We start from the raw sequence: 21,843 nt of genomic DNA, 5'->3' as shown, positions 1-21,843 counted from the left end.
ATTTACCTTTATTTTGTGTACAAAACAAATGCATACATTATTAACCCATTTATGCCTAGCGTCTGGAAAAAGGCCTTGGCAAAAAGCGCAGACCCTGATGAGACGCCGATGATGCGGCGCCTCATCTGGGTCTGCGCTGTTTGCTTAAAGGATTTTCTGTAAGAAATATTCTAAATATAGAAATAAATATACTAGACATTCCAATTTTGGAAATAAATTGATCCAATTTAGAAGGATGGGAGAGTCCACTAGGCTTAAATGGGTTAAAAATATACGCTATAAAGTCATCTTGGCGCCCCAAAACCTCAAATCCGACCATCAAAAACAAGCGAAAGGTTGAAGACGATCCTACTTGATACGCTGTCTTATCAGTCGCCCAGGGCATTACGGGCGTCTATTCCTCAACCACAGCCCATCAAACTAAAATCAAGCATTATTTTGACGGCCTAAACATGCAATTGGTAGTCATGTAAGTTATTCAAACAAGTCATGCGACTTAAACCACACTCAATTTAAAGAATATTAATAAATGTCAATGTCGTCATTGAGCTATCATATTTCTATATTCGCCATCAACTTTGCAATGAAACAGCTTCGTGCAATGCATGTGATTTGGGTTACATAAGTTCGTCATTGATAGATGCTGTTGTTCGTGATGATGCTTTTGTATATAGAAGAAGGTGGCTTTTAGCAGCCGTCTGTCTGTCCGTTTGTCTGTTTGACTATACCAATTTTACTGTCTCAGCCATAACTATGTCACCCATGTTCACCATCATAACACGGCATGTCGAGTATAACACTTCCTCAAATGACGAGGTCACACTTAGAGACAGAAGTTCAAATATGTATATTAAACAGCTTAAAAATTCCGGTCCCAGCAAAGACGGTGCCATCTATTGATATATTATGAACTAACTTAGCAAAACTGTAAACCAGAATGACCATGAGTAGAGGCGTCGGGAGTTACAAATGTCCTCCTACATAAAAGGTACTGATAAAACTGTCGCAGCCAAAGCAATATCATCAATGCTCACCATCATAACAGGACGTGTCGAGTACAACACCGCTTCCCTTCCTCAAATGACGAAGTAAGAATGGTTAACTAGCATAGCCATGAGAAGAAGTGTCGGTAGTAAACAAATGTCTTCTTACCTAAAATGGCAAGATAAAACCTACATGAACAAGTCAAACGTGATCATAGATAGCTTGAACATTCAGTAACAGGTTGATGGGTTGATTTATCATTTCGACAAATAAATACGACAAACAGAGCAATGACGTGACGATGACGATGGGCAATATTCGTGAACGGAAATTTTGTACTTGTCGTGAAAATACCAAAACTGTCTTCCGTCGTCAAAATATGCAGAGTTGTGTAGTTTAAAGTTTAAAAACAACTAAATATATTTTTGATGAATCTGTTGTTACAAGCAAGTGAATGGTCATTTTCATGATTGCATATGCATTTTTGAAAATGTACATCTATTACACGTTTTTAGTGTAATATACTGACCGTAGATAAACTGTCGGTGTACTTTTATTACTTTCTGCTACATCGCGTTCCTGTACAAGGTCGTATACATTTCAAGCCTTAGTTAGATAAAAAAAAACTACATGTTCTGTAAGATTACACATGTAACAACAAATTGTTTCAATGCCAAGACGCAGGATGTTTGAAAAAAACTTCCCACGTGTTCATATTTATAGATGTAAGGTCGGATTTACAAAGTAAGTCAAAATTCTAAAAAAGCTGGTAATGCGAATGCTTGGATAACAAATGGCACTTCAATAACAGATAAAAACAAAACCCATGCGCGAAGTATAAGATCCTTTGTTTAAATTCATATACTTACATATTTGTTTTTTAGACACTGTACATGGTGGAGTTGTTAAAAAGTATATACTTTTGTATTGTGAAGGAGGCATTTCAAAAACAAGGCATATGTTTGCACACAAATAATAAAATCCAATCGGAAAACAGCAATAACTGGATGATCAGTACACATTTTTATAATTTAAAAAATGGGAATTATAGAAATACAATGTTTGCTATTCCAAAATTTAGAGAACATGAGCATCGGTGTAGTACCACACATGCATGTAGGCAAATTAACTATGGATACATTAAAATTTTATCGTATTTTCACATTCATCACAAATCAAAATTAGTGTTTAATTCGATACTTTTTGCAAATGTGCAAGTTTTCTGCGAATGTGAGCTAATGAAACACTGAATACCTCGCAAGTTTTGACGCGCGAATAAGCTGCAAAAATGTCGTTCAGAGGCTACGAATGCATATGTTCGAATTTTATATGCAGAGTCTATTGTCGTTAAACCAAATTGCAAAATTCGAATTTAATTGACACAAGATGGGCTACTGTTTATGCGTATATATCTTTTGTTTTCGCACCTACACTGAATTTACAACAATAATATTTCTGGATCCAACATGGGTTGCATTATTACTACAATTCGAAAATTCATAATATTATGCATGTTTTTTACATCTTATTTGTAATCTTACAATGGTTGCTTTAAATTACAATTTCAGTTTCAGTATTTATAGGATAAAGTAAGTTAATATTAACTAACCATAATCAACTAGGCTAACTCATTTCCCCCCGTGTCAAGTTGTCATTGTGTCTGTCAGTCGCGACGGTGAGGGTAAAACAACATAGATGTAAGTGGGTTACCCTTTCTTCTCTTCCTTTTTTTCTTGATTCACAATCATCCAATCTATCGGGTAAATTGGATACCTCATTTTCTGTAACATGGGGCGCATTTTGCTGAATGAAATGAACAATTCAGCCCATTACTCAGGTGTTGTATTGCATATTGACTTGAACAGCGTGTGGGCGATGATTTGCTTACAGCATGTATACTAGCGGGCCACGGTATTTTAGACTTAAACTTGAAACGCATATACCATGAATTAATGGTGATAAATAATATAGACGGTAGTTGTCATAATGGTATGTGCTTTGTTGAGATATTTTGCACACAAGCGTTATTTTCGATACGTCAGAGGCATTGACCGTGAACCTGTCATACACATAATATAAACCACGAACAACAATAATCTTTAAAAAAACACATACACACCGATAATAAATTATCTTATTTTAAAAAAGGTCTTAATGAACACGAATGTATTAGTGTAAGTCGTTTTTGAATTTTACCACGTTGTGTTTGTGAACCAATTTAACACCATGATATGTTTCTCTATTAAACACTAGTGTTTCAAACACTATCTTGTTTTTACAGCAAAACATCCTATTATACATGTGTAGATTGTTTAAGTATAAAAAGGTATTTATTTAAACAGTTTTCACTTCAATGTATTGCACAACTTATAATCATTGTGAGGCACGATGTGAGTCAGTATGGTAACAATGTCCCTGCATCCCTGGATCTCAATGTTTTTTATTGCTGCAATAATAAATTTCACTCGAACGCAACGAGCAGCTTATTAATAGACCCGATCTATTAGCCGCAACTAATGCAATAAAATTAACCATTTGGAAATTATAATCCATCACCATTTTACAAAATAACAATCAACAAGTGCTAATTTAATTTGGAAAATAGCATGCCAATCGTTTTACGACTTTGATTCATGTACAAGTGGTAAGATAATAAACTGGAAATATTTAAAGGGGCACATCTCGTCGGATTTTCCAAGAGGACTTAAGTATCGCATAGCTGTGAAATATAAGTTTCACCGTTTGAGTTTACGAATTAGAAGAACATTATTTTCCCAAAATGCTATCTAATGAACGCTTGGGCACACTGAAAGAAAATCGAGTGTGTTTGGCGTTTTTCTGTCATTGAGCTTTGGACAGTTGAACTGTAAAGACGTAGTTGAATGTTGAGTGTGTTTTCTTTTATGTACCTAAATAATAGTTCAGGCATTGGTATACTAAAAACTAAATAGGCGTATAATGTATATGTGCATGAAAGAAATATATTCCCATGTAGATAACATTAATTGTGTTAATATCTATTTGTTGAATTATTATTTCATTTTGATGTTTGAGATGCTTGATGGAGACAGTGGACTGTCCAGATGCTTTACCAACTACGGAACATGAATTAAAAACTATATAATCTTGTTTTGTTTATTAGCGATAAGTAAGAAACACATTGTATTTAATTTGAGATTCGTTTATATCAGAAGTAAATGACGTGGTATTTTAGGAAAGTATAAGGATTGCCCTGCGTATCTTTGTGTGTTGTCCCCGTGAGATGTAAAATGGTTGGTCGAATTTTTATGACATTTGAGGAATCATAACACATGAGGTGTGTTTGAAATATGACATTTGTTTAAAAGGCCATGACATGACCGATACATTATGTACACAAAATAATATGTAATATCTTTACTTGAGTGCCTTATTGCCACATCGGTGCGTTATTGGTCGCGTATATTTGTTAAGCGTCCACTTTTGGACCCAGGGCTTGCATAGGATAGTAATTGTTTATGAGTGCACGCGCGCGCGCGCGCGCGCGCGCGTGTGTGTGTGTGTGTGTGTGTATGTGTGTGTGTGTTTAACATTAATTAACAATATATTTAATTAGGCAATACGTTCAAGGCGTGTTCACATAGCTTTAAGCACAGGGGTCACCCTGCGCCTGAATTTCCAAATCAGGTATCTCCTTGTGCCTTCATTTCCAAATAGTATCTTGTATACATGTGCATAATTAAACTCTAAAGAAATGGAACAAAGATAGGAGGTTTACTATAAAGTGAAATACGCATTGAACTCATTGCCAACCGCGGGACTTTGTCCCTGTGCTTTAACAAAATCTTGATGATAGGCCTGATATATAGATATACAATCTATACTAATGTTTATTTCGGAGAAACATTATCATGAAGTTTCGCTTTAAGTATTTTTCCAGACAATCAGTAGAGAGCGTGTCTTTAGTTTTGTTAAATACAGAAAATATAGATTGCTTAGCATAAAGACCATGTAATTTTATTATAAAAATTTGATTGGTTTGAAAGTATGGTTGAAACATTCAAACTAATCATGTCTGAAATTATTAATGATTGTGACTGACAATAGTAATTGCCCCAAAGGCTTTATGTCTGTGCTTTTTTCTGTTTCATATAGCATAAACATACGGGTTAAGTTAGAATATGGCTAAGCACATGCAAATACATTGTTGACAGAAATACATAATACTATATATATATATATATATATATTGTAAGCACCCAGGAGTGTCTCTAGGTCAAGCGGGTCCTTGTGTTGGGATGTACTCATTAAACATGAACCACTTTTATCGTTTCATTGATTTTATTCCGTGCATGTTATTTCAATAATCTTAATAATTAATAAATGTCGTAAAACTAATCTATGTTTCAAAGTAGTCGCGTTCAATGTTGTCAATGGGGCCAGGTGCATTGTTTGACTATACATTAAATACTTGTTGAAATTCAAATAAACATTAAAGAATATTATTGCTACTAAACAAATGAATTACCATTGACACTTCTGGTTGAGTTTGACATTTTGAAAGACATTTTGACACGTATTAATAATAATAGATGACACTTGTTGCTGGCAAGCTACTGACCCCGATTGACTGGTTTGAGCGCCTTATATAGGCATCAAGATGCTGGAACATCAAGATGCTGGAACTGAATGTTGCATTGCTGACAGTCAATTAGATTCCAGAATGCAAAGTCAGATGCTGGAAGTACCGAGGCGATACTTCGGTTAAACTATTACAACAACAATAATATTGTGAACAATACTGAATCACAAATTAACATATGCCGCAATATAAATCAGCGTTTCTCATTTATAGAAAACAAAAACATTAAAATAACTACACAAAACATTTCCCAGTTATAAAGACGTTTAAAGGTTTGAAGTGTCTAAAGCTCTCCAGCATTACGCCACACAACTTGTAAAATAGTGCTGCATAGGCGTGACTTTAACGGACTTTAAAAATGATTCGATTGACAGGTTATGCTAAATTATTATAAGAATTCTTATATGGAGACACACATTACAAATATCATAATTTCAGCTATGTTATATACAAATGTCCATGTAAACAATATATTCCTACGTCAGAGATAAAGGATGCAAATGGTGGTCAGATTCAAAATCTTAAGCGCCAGCCTAAGATGCTGGAACAATAAAATTTCCATATTAAACAATGGGTGGCTTCATTAGATATAAGCTGGATCCACATGAAATACATCAAAGAAATGGATAACTAGACGAAAGCTATCCTTAATATACTGTAAGTACTATTCAATTATGACAAAAGCTCTAAGTTCGGACAGGTCCACCCAGGCTATTACACTCTCCCCACCTTAAAGATTTAAACTTCTCCTGAAGTTTTTCACAAACAATATTAAACGGTGCATAACAGTATGTTAACAGTTAATTTTATATACAGGATAAGGCATAGTAATAAATAATAAATAACCAGAGACACATATTTACAATGGTTACATACTAGAATAATACATAGAATTTTAGGTACTAAATATCTTCTTTTTACAACACTACTGGAATAAATAACTTCATATTGTTAAAAAGATCAAAATTTTCAAAACTTCTGAAGTTTTGACAAACAATATCAAACCGTATATAACAGTATGATATCAGTAAATTGTTTATAAAAGATAACGCATAATAGTATTATCCTTACAACACTACTGAATTAAATAACTTCACATTGTTAAAAAATCAAAATTGAAGATTTAAACTTCTCCAGGACCTGAAGTTCTGACAAACAATATTAAACCATGCATTACAGTATGATAACAGTAAATTGTATATACAATATAACGCTAAGTAGTAATATCATAACAACGCTACTGGAATTAATAATTTCACATTGTTAAAAGATCAAATTTTTAAAAACTTCTGAAGTTTTGACAAACAATATTAAACTGTATATAACAGTATGATAACAGTAAATTGTTTATGCAAGATAATGCACAATAGTATTACCCTAACAACACTACTGAAATAAATAACTTTGAAATTGTTAAAAGATCAACATTTTTACATAAAATACATGTAGTTATATAATGACAAAGGAAGGATGTGCTGAAATATTATAGAATGTACATAAACAAAATTAAAATAAGAAAACCTGATGATGTACTTGACATGCCACTTTTTTATAACAACAGCTTAAAGATCGGTGATAATAGTTTTTATGAAAAAAGTATGTATGAACGTGGCATACGATTTATAAGAGACATATTATGTACCTCTGGACAATTCAAGTCTAAGCAAGAAATTGAAGCTTGTACAGGTAAACATATCAATTTTTTATTCTACGAAGGTCTAAAAAGATCTGTAGCAAATTTCATAAAAAACTCAGGTTTTGCATCTGTAAAAGCAACATCCAATGATGGAGCTTATATTTCTTGGTACCTTAAATTTGTTTTTGCCCAGAAACAAAATAAACTAGTATATGAAACTTTTATTTCAAACACTGAAAAACCTTCAAGTGAAACAAAATGGAATGCAATTTTTAATAATATTGACTGGAAGTATGTGTACAGCTTTGTTTTTGAAATAACCAGAGACACATATTTACAATGGTTACATACTAGAATAATACATAGAATTTTAGGTACTAAATATCTTCTTTTTAAAATGAAAATTATTGATGATAATTAATGTACTTTTTGTAATCAAAATGAGGAAACTTTAACTCACCTTTTCTGGGGTTGTGAGCACATCCAAAAAATTGTTCAACATGTCTCGGACGTATTGAATATAAATAATGTCAATATGCCTTCACTCTCTTGCCAAGACATGATTCTAGGAATTTGTATGTAAAAAATGAATCCTATCAATATATTGCTTCTTGAAATTAAAAAATATGTCTTCATGTGTAAACAAACAAACAAAATCCCCAATGTTCCAGGACTTAAGAGAAGTCTACTTTTATCATGGGATATCCAAAAGCAGACAACTATTCACAATAATGAATTCCCTAATTGGTCAGTTGTAAGAATACTCATAGAATGAACCCAAGCCAATATATTTCATTGTTAACAAATATGTACAAGTAAACATTTTTTTAGTACACCGGTGACATGCCATTTTTTCTTTAAATTTTTTTAATTTGTGTATTTACATATACATTAATCTTTATTAACCTCACAGATAGATAAAAATTATATGTGTTATTTGTGCATGTACTTTTATTATAATACTTGAATTATAATGTAATGAATTCGTGTATGATTTTGTGCAATGTCTATGTATATGTATATCTATATATATTAATCTTGAGCTACTAACACAATCTTTTGTAAGGTATGGAGCAGGATGGCCTCGACCTGCACATACCTATGGACGAGGTTAATAAAGACTATATATATATATATATATATATATATATATATATATATATATATATATATATATATAAAATATATAATGACAAAGGCAATATCACTTTCAGAATTTCCTGGATCAATCAATCTGATTCAGTCCAATGTGACACACATCGTAAAAAGTCCATTATCATAGTCCATTTAAATTCACTTTGTCAATTTTCATGTTTAACCATAGTGGCAAGTCCTTGTCTAAGTACAATTAAATGTTAATTAGAATAAACTGAAACGCCCATTGACATAAAAGTCCATGTTAATCTGTTTATCACACTGGGAAATACACTAGAGACAGTTAAATGAAATTATTTGTACTTTGTTTAAAAGTCCAGAATTTCATCACGTATTAAAGTTCCTTACCACACACACTACTGTTGCTTCACTTTATGTTCCATGTCCCGGCTGGTCCTTGGCAAACTGGGTGGCTTGGATGAATATGATGAATAATGTTAAGACTTCCATTGTAATGTCCATGTTTTTGTACTTGATTAAATAATATTATTATATTATTATTAAACTTTCATACATGTATTATGAGTACTCAGTACACATTATATAGTTCATTTACTGTGTTTTGCAGGGGCGTTGGGCTTGTTGGTTGACTCGGTGTTGAGGCGCAGAGGAATGTGGTTAAGTTCATCGAGGATGGAAGGTCTGGTCGTGGTTGTAGAGGGGAAGGAGTGGATTAGTTGAAGTTTACTGGACTCGGGGTCTGGATCCTGGTTGATGGCAATTCGTCGAACAACTTCATAATTCAACATTAGCATTATGGTTTTAAGGGAAGAGGTTTTGAGAATTGTGCCTGGGAGCACCAAAAAGTTGTACTTAAGAAGAAGAAGTATCCTTTCCATGGGATGAAAGCCGGTCGCTTGCTCCAGGAGATTGGCAGCATATTCTGCGGCAAAGGCTTTCTGGTCTTGATTGAAAGATTTCCAATTCTTGGGAGGCCATTTGAGAAAGGGGGTGATGGAAAGTGGTTCTTCGGAAACGGAGGTCCATTGACGTCGTCCTGGAGGGAGGAGAGGCATCGCGCCATCGAGAAGGAGAGTCTCTGCCATTTTCACTGAAGACTGGATGACTGTGGGGATGTATATGGGTTGGTTTGTGTGGTTGTAGGCGGGTTTGTTTGTAGAGGTGTTGGTGGGTTTGTTTGTAGTGGTGTAGGTAGGTTTTTGGTTAGGGGTGTATTTGTGGTATGTGTTGAACATAGTCATGGTTGGGTGTGTTGTGACGAGTAAGGTGATGTCTGGGCGGGCTCTGGTTCGTATGACGGTGTGGCTGGGGTCGGAGGGATTCTCTGGTAAGGTGAAGTCATGGTTGGGTGATAGGTGTGTTGTGGCGAGTAAGGTGATGTCTTGGCGGGCTCTGGTTCGTATGACGGTGTGGCTGGGGTAGGAGGGATTCTCGGGTCAGGTGAAGTCATGGTTTGGTGATAGGTGTGTTGTGGCGAGTAAGGTGATGTCTGGGCGGGCTCGGGTTCGTATGACGGTGTGGCTGAGGTCGGAGGGATTCTCTGGTCAGGTGATGATGGATTGTAATATGGTGATTATGCGGTGCAGTTGCCTGAGTCGTTTGTGGATGATGTGTGTGTCTTGTCGTCCAAGGATATAGGTGTTGGTGATCTGAGTGATGTTGACGAAGATGGGCATGGTGAAGATACTGGTGTCCGCTGTAGGGTTGTTGGTGGTTGAGTGGGGGTTGTCTGGTCTTTAAGAGGAGTACTAGTAGCTGTTAGGACCGTTGTTGTGGAAGATGTGGCCGACACAGTGGTCTTCAGCTGCTTGTAGGCTGATTCCTTGATGGTTTCGGACGTTGTTCTTAGGAGTGGTGATGGTGCTAATGTGACTTCTGTAGGTGCAAACAAAAGATCTTGTTGCGTCATGATTGAGTGAATGTAGGTGTCTGGTATGTTCAAGGAGTTGATGATAGGTTCTTGGTGTTGTGAGTGATGAGGTAGCCGAGTCCATGGTTCAGAAGGTGGTGTGAAATGTGCATCAGTAGACATAATTTTGTGAAGAAGAGGTGTGGTTACGTCTGGATTTGTGATGCCCGATTCCTTGATTCTGATTTTGAAGATATCAACGTCTGTCGTTACATATATGATGATGTTGGCGCTGGTGATGGTGATGCTTTTGATGGTGTAGTTGGGGTTGTGTCTTGGGCGTTTTGTGGGACGAATGCTGAGGGAGTCTGAAAGAAGGGACCAACCGTCATTCCACTGGGAGGCTCCAGAGATGCGGTCAGAAGCCCAGCGGATAACTGCATTTCGAGCTGCTCTGGCTTCTTCAGAATCGTAGGGTGATATGTTGGGGTAGATGGCGAGGTAGGCAGATGGATTTCGGGCATAAAAGAAGCAGTTCATAGTAGAATGGGATTTAGATGGCAGATCACTGTAGATGGAGGGATGTTGGCCTTTCACATGCCGAGACAGATCTTGGATGTGACGAAACTCTCGGGGACGTTCACTATAACACCAAGCGCAGATGACGGAGATTTGTGAGTGATTCACTCTGATCATGTGATTTGACAGATCCCTATTGGTTATGAAAACGGCAGGGCATTCTGTACAGGGGAAGCGAGTCAAGTTCTTTGTTCGAGGTGCAGATACTGGAAATAGAATTGAGAATTTCGTTGTACTCTCTCACAGAATGAGGTTTTAAAACATGTTTATGACATAAAAAACATGTCAACCAATGCAACTTTTGACTATCAGGGCATTTTTAGTTACCGGTACTTCTTATGGAAAGATCCTTACGCAATGACCTTCGACGCGCATAATCCAACACGTACACAAAAAATGGAAGAGGAGTAAATCGCAGGAGGTTGATCAGTCCACCTTCATTACTCGGTTGAGCTCAACTAAGGAATATAAACATAAGGTACATATACGCGTTTCTCTTCTCAATGCTGTCATTCGTAGTCTATTCAATCTCGTGTCATGTAACTCAGACCTGATATCACAGCTCATATAAAATACTCTTAAAAATGTGTAGACCAGTTTGTAATTGTTGCTGTATTTGTTCGTTTTCGCAGACATGGTGCAAGTATTATGATAAAAAATACAATTATTTTCTTTCATAACCATTTGCCAAGGGACCACCTGCATTATGCAATTATAATGGATTGTTTCTAATGTTTGCTTGAAGTGAAGACAACCACTTTGGTAGTGGGGCACATTTTTATAATGTTAGACGATCAATGAGTATTGGTTTTGCCAATTCATTAGATGATCCTTTGACTAGATATACAAGGTCATCCACTTTGTGGGTTATGATAAAGGGACCTTTCCATCTTGGCGCCAATTTGCTGCATACTCCTGGACGCTTTGATGTGTCATGTATCCACACTGCATCACCGGGAGTTAGTAATCGTTTCTTTGCATAAAGTTCATAATGTCGTTTCCTGTACAATATTTTGGATTTCAGGACTTTACGGGCTGTGTCGTGGATGAGTTCAAGCTGGGCATGCAGTCGGATGGTGTAATCTGTACTGGACGCGGAAGGCCCACTAGCGCTTGTAATGGTAAAATATTCTCATGTCAAAAAATCATTTTGTTCGGTGTTTGGCATGTACTGGCATGAACTGATGACCGATACGCCATCATGACTTGTTGAAGATACCGGTCCCAGTCATGCTGATTTGAATTGCAGTACATGCTGAGCATTGTTCCCAAAGAACGGTTAAAACGCTCCACAGTTGCATTTGATTGGGGGTGCAATGGTGTAGAACGAGTGTGATGTATCTGTAGTAATTGACACATATCTTCAAATAGTTTTGAGACAGAGTTTGTACCTCTGTCTGTATGAATTTACATAGGAACCCCAAATTTGGAAACAAAGTTATCCAGAAATGCTTTTGCTATTGTTTCAGAAAGCTAATTGGGAAGAGCCATTGCCTCTGTCCATCGTGTAAAACAGTAACAAATTACATGAGGAAGAGGGCCAAAGATATCAAGAGCCACTCGTTCAAAAGGTTCAAGTGCGGGAACAGAGCCAAGCAGGGACTTTTGACGGCTTTCTTACTGCACATGAATAACATTCAGAGCAAAACTTCTCAATGAAGGATTTTATCCCAGGCCAATAGAAAGTTTGCTGTACCTTTGCCAACATTTTGTCAGTGCCAAGGTGAGCTGATGGGGGGATGTTGTGCATAAAGTCAAGTACCTCAGGTCTAAGGACAGATGGGACTAGTAGTTTTTTGAAACTAATGTTGCTATCATCATACCAGATGCTATATAGACAACCATCAAGTAATGAAAGTCTGTCCCACATACGCCAGAGAGTTTTGGTTTCACTGCTTTGATCCATTACTTGGGACCATGTTGGGCGAGAGCTGGATTGTTCGAGAAAATTGATTTTGAAACTTAATGAAGGGTCCTGTCTTTGTTTGGTCTGGATATCTTCTAATGACCAGTTATCTAGTAACAGTGGCGAGAAAACAGTTTGACTGCGAGTAACAACTCTGACATCAGCACTGGAGATCCCTGAGGGAAGACCTGTATCACATTGAAGTTCTACGTTGGACGGGGGAGTTTGTGGTTCAGTTGAGCCATCGTCAGGTGCGTTCTGGTTTTCCTGTCTCAAACATTTGGAACAAGGATATCGGGATAATGCATCAGAATTGCGGTGCTGGAGACCTGGGCGATGCACAACTGTCAAGTCATGTGTGCCAAGTACTTCAAGCCAACGGGCTACCTGTCCAGTGGGTTGTTTGGCTTTGCGCATCCAAGATACGGCAGCATTGTCAGTACGGAACAAGATAGGCTGACCGTACAGGTAATGGTGAAAGGACTTAAGGGCATGAATAACAGCAAGAAGTTCTTCCCGTGTAACGCAGTAGTTCAGTTCGTGTCCATTGAGACTTTTACTGTGATAAGCAATGACTACTTCGCAACCTTCTTGAAGTTGGGAAAGCACAGCTCCCGTAGTTCTGTCAGATGCGTCTGTGTCTAACACAAACTGTTTGCCCGGCACTGGGTAACCAAGAATTGGAGAAGAGGTGAGCGCTCTTTTCGAGGTTTCAAAAGCCTCTGCGCATTCTGCATCCCAGAAAAGTTTGTTACTTTTGTCAGCTATTTTATGAAGGGGACTGGCAATTTTGGCACAATCACAAACAAATCTGCGATAATAGGAACATAATCCTAGAAAGGACTTTGATTCCTTAGCATTTTGTGAATTGACCAGTTGAGTGCTGCGGAAATTTTCTTTGGATCATTTGCAATGCCATCTCCGGATACCAGATGACCTAAAACAGGACTTGCTTCTGAAAGAGTATACATTTTGAAGGTTTACATTTGAGACAAGCTTTCTGCAGTCTTTCTAGTATATGTTCCAACCGTGTAAGGCCTTGTGGAGCATCTTTTGGCGGAATAATGATGTCATCCATATAAAGAAGGCATTCTACCCACTAAAGACCTCGTAGAACATTTTCCATCAGACGCTCAAATGTGCTGGGAGCATTACTCAAGCCGAAGCTAAGGACAGTAAACTGATATAGTCCAACAGTAGTGGCGAAGGCTGTTTTCTCCCTGTCTTCGGTTTTCATGGCAACCTGCCAATATCCACTGTTGAGATCAAGTGTGCTGAAAAATTTGGACCCAGACAGGGCATCAATGCAGTCATCAACCCTTGGCAGTGATATGCATCCTTAACAGTGACGTCATTAAGTTTTCGATAGTCAACACAAAATCTTGGCGTACCATAAGACTTAGTGATTAGTACTACAGGACTGGCCCATGCACTGTTGGATGGCTCGATGATGCCTCGCTCTAGCATTTTGTGAACTTCCTCTTTTTCAATTTGCCGTTTGCCAAGAGGCAAACGCCTTGGGGGTTGTCGAATTGGTGCTGCACTGCCAGTATTGATAGAGTGTTGAACAAGGTCGGTTCGGCCTATATCTTCAGCACTTTTAAAGAATACGTTTTGAAATTTACAAAGGATGTCGTGTAAACCACGTTTTTCATGCGTATTAAGATGTGTAGAACTTCTTTGGTAGAGGTCAACAAGATGCTCAGGCAACACATCCGGTTGTACGGATTCTTGTACCGAAGAAATACATTCTGAATTGGGGACACTTTCAGGCTCAAAATATGATTCACATGTTCCTAAATTGGTGTTTTTGAATACTGTGACGTCTGAAGGACCATAATTTAACAGGTTCAAGTTGACCAAACCGGAAGTGGTATCTATCAGGCCGCCCATGACGCAAATTTCACGATGTGCCATAAGATCAAAGGAGGGTTCGATCATGCCAAAAGGTGATAAGTGTTCTTTGAGCAGTATTTCAACTGAGACCATTCTTCGTGAATATGGGGGAAGTTTGACTGTCTCTTGTAGGTGCACTCGGCATATCTGGTTCGCCTGCCCTCCTGTCCAGAATGGAACAACATTTTTGCCCATGACTAAACACAACCGTTTGTAATTGATTCTATCAACGTATTGTTTGAGAAAATCTTGGCCCAATATACCATCGGTTTCCATTTCACATGCAATAAAGGTGTGATCAAATCTCTCCGTAGCCATGCGGATTATAAGGTCTACACTTCCACTGACTTCCATTGCCTGCCCATTTACAGTTTTAAGAATCTTTGTTATTGGCCGAAGTTCATAGGGTATTTTAAGACCTATTTGTTGTAATGCTTTGTCGGAAATCAATGATGTTGTGGCGCCAGAGTCAATGAGAAAGTTTACTGATACGGACCCAATATAACACGTCACATAGAAACCATTGTCGTTTTTGTTGAAATTTGATTCAGATCTAAAAGAATGAACTTCGCCACATGTAGGTTCAAATTTAGGCCGATATGTGTACAATGTGGCTGAATCTTGGCCTACAGAGCCAGCGCAAATTAGTTTTCCGACCTTTGTGTGTTATTGATACGCGTGTGTTGTATGTGGCTTTGTGGGCGTAGTTGTTGCGTGATTTGCAAATTGTCCCCTGTGGCATTCCGTACATTACGGCGCGGGCGAGGATTCGCGTTCTGAGGACATGAAGCCCATAGATGGTTCGGCGAATTGCAACCAAAGCACAGACGAGTAGACGGCCTTGACGTCGCGGAATCGAAGTAACGACCGTTGGAATGTGAATCAATTTTAGTCAAGCGTGACTCAATGCGTTTCAAAGTACCTTCTATATCAACGCTTTCGATTGACCTGACGTTTGGGACCGAGTTATCTAATATTGACTCGTAGCGTTCGATGACGGACACCTCTTCGTTTATTGAAATGCAATCATGATCCATGCATCGACACTTCATCTCGATTGATTGATTGAGAGCTAATTTCTCTTGCGATTGATGGTCGAGGTCAGAATACGCTTTCTGTGAAAGCTGTCTTAAATCATCGGCGAGGGAAGCAATAGATTCCCCTTTTGCGCGGCGGCGATTCTCAAGTTTACTTAACCATGGACACTGGTGTTTGCTGCTGCTACCAAATCTTTACGACAATCTTGACGTAAGTAGTCTAACATTGCTACGTTCGATGTCTGGAAGGCTCAAATAAAAATTTCGCGCCGCAGCGCGTAAACTCGCAGCAAGTCTAAGGACACGCGTCCTTTCGTCCCAGTCGGACAATTCCGCCCAATTGCGAAAATGGGATAGATACTGTTCAAAGCCGTTGGTCCCGTCATATGTATCGGGTTTAATAGTGGCTGTACGCTGTCCTCGGTCTGAATACTGGGAGTAAGAATCCCCTTTGCTAAAGCGCGGATGTTGGGTGCTATTGTTGGTACAATCAGAACGCGTAAATTGTGTGGATTCGCGTTTTTGCACATAGCGAGAATCTGAACTCTCTCCAAAGCGGACGTGTCATCGATCGTCGGCCGACTCATAGTTTTGTGATGATGGAGATTCGTTACCGTTTATTTTGTCGATAGTTGCTGTTTCTGAAGGATGTGAATCAAAAGATATTTCAGGATCGGGGGAAGCCATAATGGTTACTGTTTATGTGGCAAAATTCTGATGTATGTAGATCAAGTCGAGTTGTCGGTTAGCGTATAGTTGCGATCGCTGTTCTAGATGCTAAAAATATATTGGCATCCCACTTCTATATATATATATATATACATATATATATATATATATATAGCTTAGCTTATCAGTTAGTTCAAATTCGTCACTCCAAACATTTGGACCTTACATGTTTGGATGGTGGAAGTATGTGAAATTTACCACTGATATAGAACCCTCATACTTTGTCTAATATATAGCAGGCAAGTGTCTATTTCTTGAATATCGTTCCGGTGTGTCAGTGGGCTTAAAAGTCACCAAAAGCACGTCAAAACGACAGGTACAACGCCAAAACGACATTAAGGGGCAACATATGGCAAAAATTTCCTATCGGCGCTTTTTTGTTCTGATGTGTATATTTGTCGTTGTTTCGTGCTGGCGATCTTCCTCAAACAAGCAAAATGTCACGTAATTACGCATCGTTCGTAGAGAACACACAGTAACAAACAAAATTCATTTCTGTTTTCAACGAGATTTATTTCTGTTAAATAATTTCTATTACAACGCTTCTAATGTTCATGAAGTACAATTTTACAGCGCGGCGGCCAATTGGCCGCCACGTCAAGAAAGCGTGACTGCTCTACTCGATTGTCAAACTAAGACTCTATAATTCCTTCTTACAACAAAGCACAGCATTTTATTCCAAGGTACATTAACATAAAATTAAGATATTTCCTTTCTCATTCTTGGTTGGTTAACTGTTCTCTTACCCCGATTTTCTAAACCCACCCCTTCGAATAACCCTTGTTGATTGGATGGATCGCTAATACACCTAACACATGTCATAGCAGAAGAGTGCAATATACAATTATCACTTTGGGAACAGTAGACCTCATTTCATTTGCATACTTGATCATACAAACAGATGCTCTCTATGGACAGACCACATTAGTAGTGTGAAACCTAACACTCCTATAATCGATTACGTAAACCTTGATACCCATAAGATACACACTCAATCCGAACTTACATTTGTTATGTACATTGGGAAATTGGATATTTCAATTTTTTAAATTTCATTATATACCATATCTGAATTGGGGCTTGTTATGTACGAGCCGAATGTTCCCGATAATTGAACTACATTGGAGAAATGAAACCATACTTCCATAATCAATTTTTCAAACTTCATTACATGTCCCTTCCGGACTGACATCTGTAATGTTAATTCCTAAATACCCGCAACATACAGCAACGTTAAAAACTCAAACATATTATTAAAACATTTCCCTATTATTAAATCTATATGTACTTAAGTTTATATACCGTTATGTTACACAAACGCCGGAGGTAAATGGTAGAAATCAAGCAACATAACTACCCAATTACATCACGAGTTTATTAGCTAATACAATAAAAATCATTTTAACATTGTTGACACTTATTGCGTCAATGTGCTACATCTTTCATCTAACCTTGGCATGCAATGTTACAAGAAAACGAAAATTGAGTGGCATTCCATATAATAAAGGACCACATTGCCAACGAGAGCTTATCTGATTTCTTTTTACAATCCTTTGCAATAAGAGAATATTTTGATGACATAGATTTATATCCGTCTAGTTGTGTTTTGTTTCTAGTATTGGTATCACGGCGACTAATCAGTAATTGCATCAATTTAGTTAAAGTTAAATAGTGCAGATTGGTTTAGTATTATTTTTATTCATACATGTACTTATATATCACATTATTACAGATATACCGATCTATTGTCATTTTATCGTTCAGTTTGGATAAACATTACTATGTATGTATTCATATTTGTCTATTATGTCACATTTATGTTGGAAATTTTTATTTATTTTTATACAAAACATATTGATTCATTGTACTTGAGATTCATAACTTATGATTGCACGTAACATTTTGTAATTTTTATTATCATTGTTTGTATAGCCATGATTTGTTGTCGTCGCTCTGCAATCAAAATGTAACACTGTATTTAAAACGTGTTTCTTTGTGTTGTTTTTCTCTTTTATAAGAATGCTTCAAAGTGTATTTGGATGCATTAAGACTTATGAAATTTCCATTAATTTCCCAATAATCAGTGAATATTAATAAGTCATATTAGAATCTTCAAACGAACAAAGTAGATATGTATTAATTCGAAACAAATTGACGTTATAAATTTTCAATTACATAAATTTGTTTGCAATTGGTTGATTTGAATTACATCCCCACAGTAATGAGTGAATTCGAAACAAATTGACGTTATAAATTTTCAATTACATAAATTTGTTTGCAATTGGTTGATTTGAATTACATCCCCACAGTAATGAGGCTCCTTTACCGTTCATAGAACTAGGTTATCGCGACTACATTTTGAATAAGCTCATCCAAGGTCGAGTTTGTTATTCAAACTGTTCAACAAAATGTAATGATGAAAATTATAGGGAGTCGTGTATGCATAATTTAAAATTCATGGCGTGATTAACTTACTTTTTAATAGTTCGCTGCAATTCATTTCTCTTTGGCTGTGCGTATTTGTTTGCGTTTATGACTGGAAATCATGGTGTCTTTGCATATAAAACGCTAGCCAATTATTAAAAATGTTTCTTCATTTATAAAACAACATTTGAATATTATGATTTTTTTTAAATAAAACCGAAAACAACTATTAGGTAAAGTTAACGTGTTCCTATCCAAACCAGACTGAAAGGACAGATATAAAAAAATGAGCACGACGTGCAGTGTATTACAAAAACGTAAAAATAGTGAAAACAAACACTCACTAATGTACCAAGATTATATTTCAAATGTTCCCAACCCCAATGTAGTCGTGTATGGTAGTAAGGCACACTGGGTACAGGGTAAGAGATCGCGCTGAAGGAAGAGTGAGTCACAGGTCTAAACCGCAAAGTTGGTAACTGCACCGAGAATAGACTTTGAGTTTGAAATATAGTTTCCTCTTCATTTATGAGTCATTCTATACTTGTACTTGTATTATTAAACCACGCAGACGCTTTCAACACGAACACCTTCAACAACTTAGTTTTGATAACTATAAATGGGTGTACTTGCTTCTACGTTGGTATCGAACTGATGTAAAGGGGTCTGATATAATGTGTAAAACACGTTAGAGCAGTCGAGTAGCTAATAGCGTTCATTCCCCAATAGCGGAACATTATATTTTTCTTATTGCTGTATTATTTACAAAAAAACGAGTAAGTAAATACGCCAAATTGTTATCCAAGAAAACAAATCACTAGCCATGAAATAATTCTATTTCAGAGTATGTGATAATGTGGAATTATTTATTTTAAAAATGTTGTGTAGAGTTATGATAAACTGAAAGACAGGTTACTGCCCTGTCATGTTTGATATATAAGGCTCGGCACGTAAAAACGATGGCACAGCAAGCCTCTCCGTAATTTTATTCCACGCCTCACCTGATATATTAGGAAACGTTAGGGCATTAACCGGTAAGCAGTTAAGTCGGAGTTTTGCTATTGCGATATTATTGTTAAACAACCGTACAGAACTATGCCTCTACAATGACAATAAATGAAACTGTATTAAAGGCATATAACAAAGTTAAGCTTTAAGGTATGGTGTCTTGTATTTTACTGAAGGTGATATAATAAGTTACACGGCTTTATACTGGCCCCGTTAGGTGCGAAACAGGGTTAGTTAACCCTTTCAGTGCAGGAACCGAATTCTAAAGGCCTTTGCAAACAGTTTGGATCCAGATGAGACGCCACAAAACGTGCTATTCTGATAGTATTCTTTGAAAAAAATAGAAGAAAATGCTAATTTTAAAATTTTTGCAGACGACATTTTAGCAGACGACAAATTTCCCAGCATGCAAAGGGTTAATCAATAGTGGTTAAATGCACAGTTTGAGCCAAATATAAATTTACTACCGATACTGTCATATTGAGTACCCTTCATTCTTTATAATGAATGTAATAACACGTGATCAGAAAAGTTCGCTATTCAGTATATTATAACGTCGACTTGTTAACATCCATTACGATAATAACACTAATTTGAAAATCTAGGCACGTAATATGGACAACATATACAGCAATTGACGTGGCCGAGCAAATAAAAAAAGAGCATTTTGAAAGGTAAGATTAATACCATCGTCAATAATTTAAGTAAAAAATAATATCTTTTAATGATTCTATGAGCCGTTGTCATTTCCTGGCGGAAATCCTAGCCAACGTGGGCATCCTGTGCAAACCGATCCATGAAAATCGATTCACTGAAGTGCATTGCATATTGTTTAAATCTTTAATGAAGCCCGTTTATTTTGTACACGCCGTTCAATGTGGATGGTCCTTGGCTAGACTGGTCAAGAAATGACCAGTATTGGTCAGATTGGAGAGGTTGGACACTAAGGATGTCCTTTGGTTCAACTAAACACGATTGACAAAACGAATCTATGTATTAGTCTAACCGAGAAATAATAATATATAGCGACAGTTGTGAGTGTATATCATGCTTGCGTGTGATTCAGTGTTTGTTTATTAAATATAAATATTCTCGCAACATTTTTTGTATTGGTTTAATGTGCTATATGCTGCTAAAATTAATTTTAATGTGAACAGTTTACGACGGTCATACCTGCGTAAAAAAAACACTTGAACTTTTTCACAATATTGTACGTCGTTGCTTACAAGTAATTAATTATGTAGGTAACAAATTAGTCGCATGTTTTTACATGACAGTTCTGACGCTTGTACTTATAAGCGTATCTTCGTTTAAGTCAACCGTGTGTATATGGCTTATTTTCAATAAAAGCTTGTTTGACATTTACACGCGTCAACAAAATACTGAGGTTAACCAGGAAACACGTCTGTAAGTAAAATCTTCAGTTCCCTCTCTTGCTCTCAGCTAATTGGTTTGGTTGGTTAAAAACAACTTATTGCTCGTGTCAAATTTTACATCCCATAGACCAAAGCTGCTCCTAATAGATGCATTTTTTTCAAATAGCATGTAGGATAATAACAGTCGCTGTACGACGGCCGTCACTTTCATCTACGTCAATGCCGCCATAAAAATAGATGGGTCGAACAATGGGTTATTTGTAAGCTCAGACTCGGCTTAATCACTGTAGCTGTAATTGAAAATCAAAATCTAAATGCCAAAACACAATTAAATTTCCAATTTATTGCTAGACCTTGTTGGGAACACACAGAATTCTTACTCAGTGACATTTATATGACGAAAGGCTGTAAATTAATATATTTTCTTGATTGAATTAAGTCCTGTCGGAAATAAGATGCACCAGACATCAGTCTTGTTTAGCCAACACAGTTGTAGTTTAAGTGCGTAAGTTAAATGGAGGAAACGATGAAGAACATTTCGTCGTGATGGCGTGTCATTTGACCTAATATAACAAATATACTTGTTTCGCCAAGTTTCATGGGGCGATACTCGTTTTCAGCAAGGCTTGTATAAGCATCAAAGTGCACGTTTCAGAAAGAGATAAATGCTTCTGTAAGCTTT

Source organism: Dreissena polymorpha, chromosome 15, assembly GCF_020536995.1.
Source record: "Dreissena polymorpha isolate Duluth1 chromosome 15, UMN_Dpol_1.0, whole genome shotgun sequence".
NCBI classification, from domain to species: domain Eukaryota; kingdom Metazoa; phylum Mollusca; class Bivalvia; order Myida; family Dreissenidae; genus Dreissena; species Dreissena polymorpha.
This window is presented reverse-complemented; position numbering follows the sequence as displayed.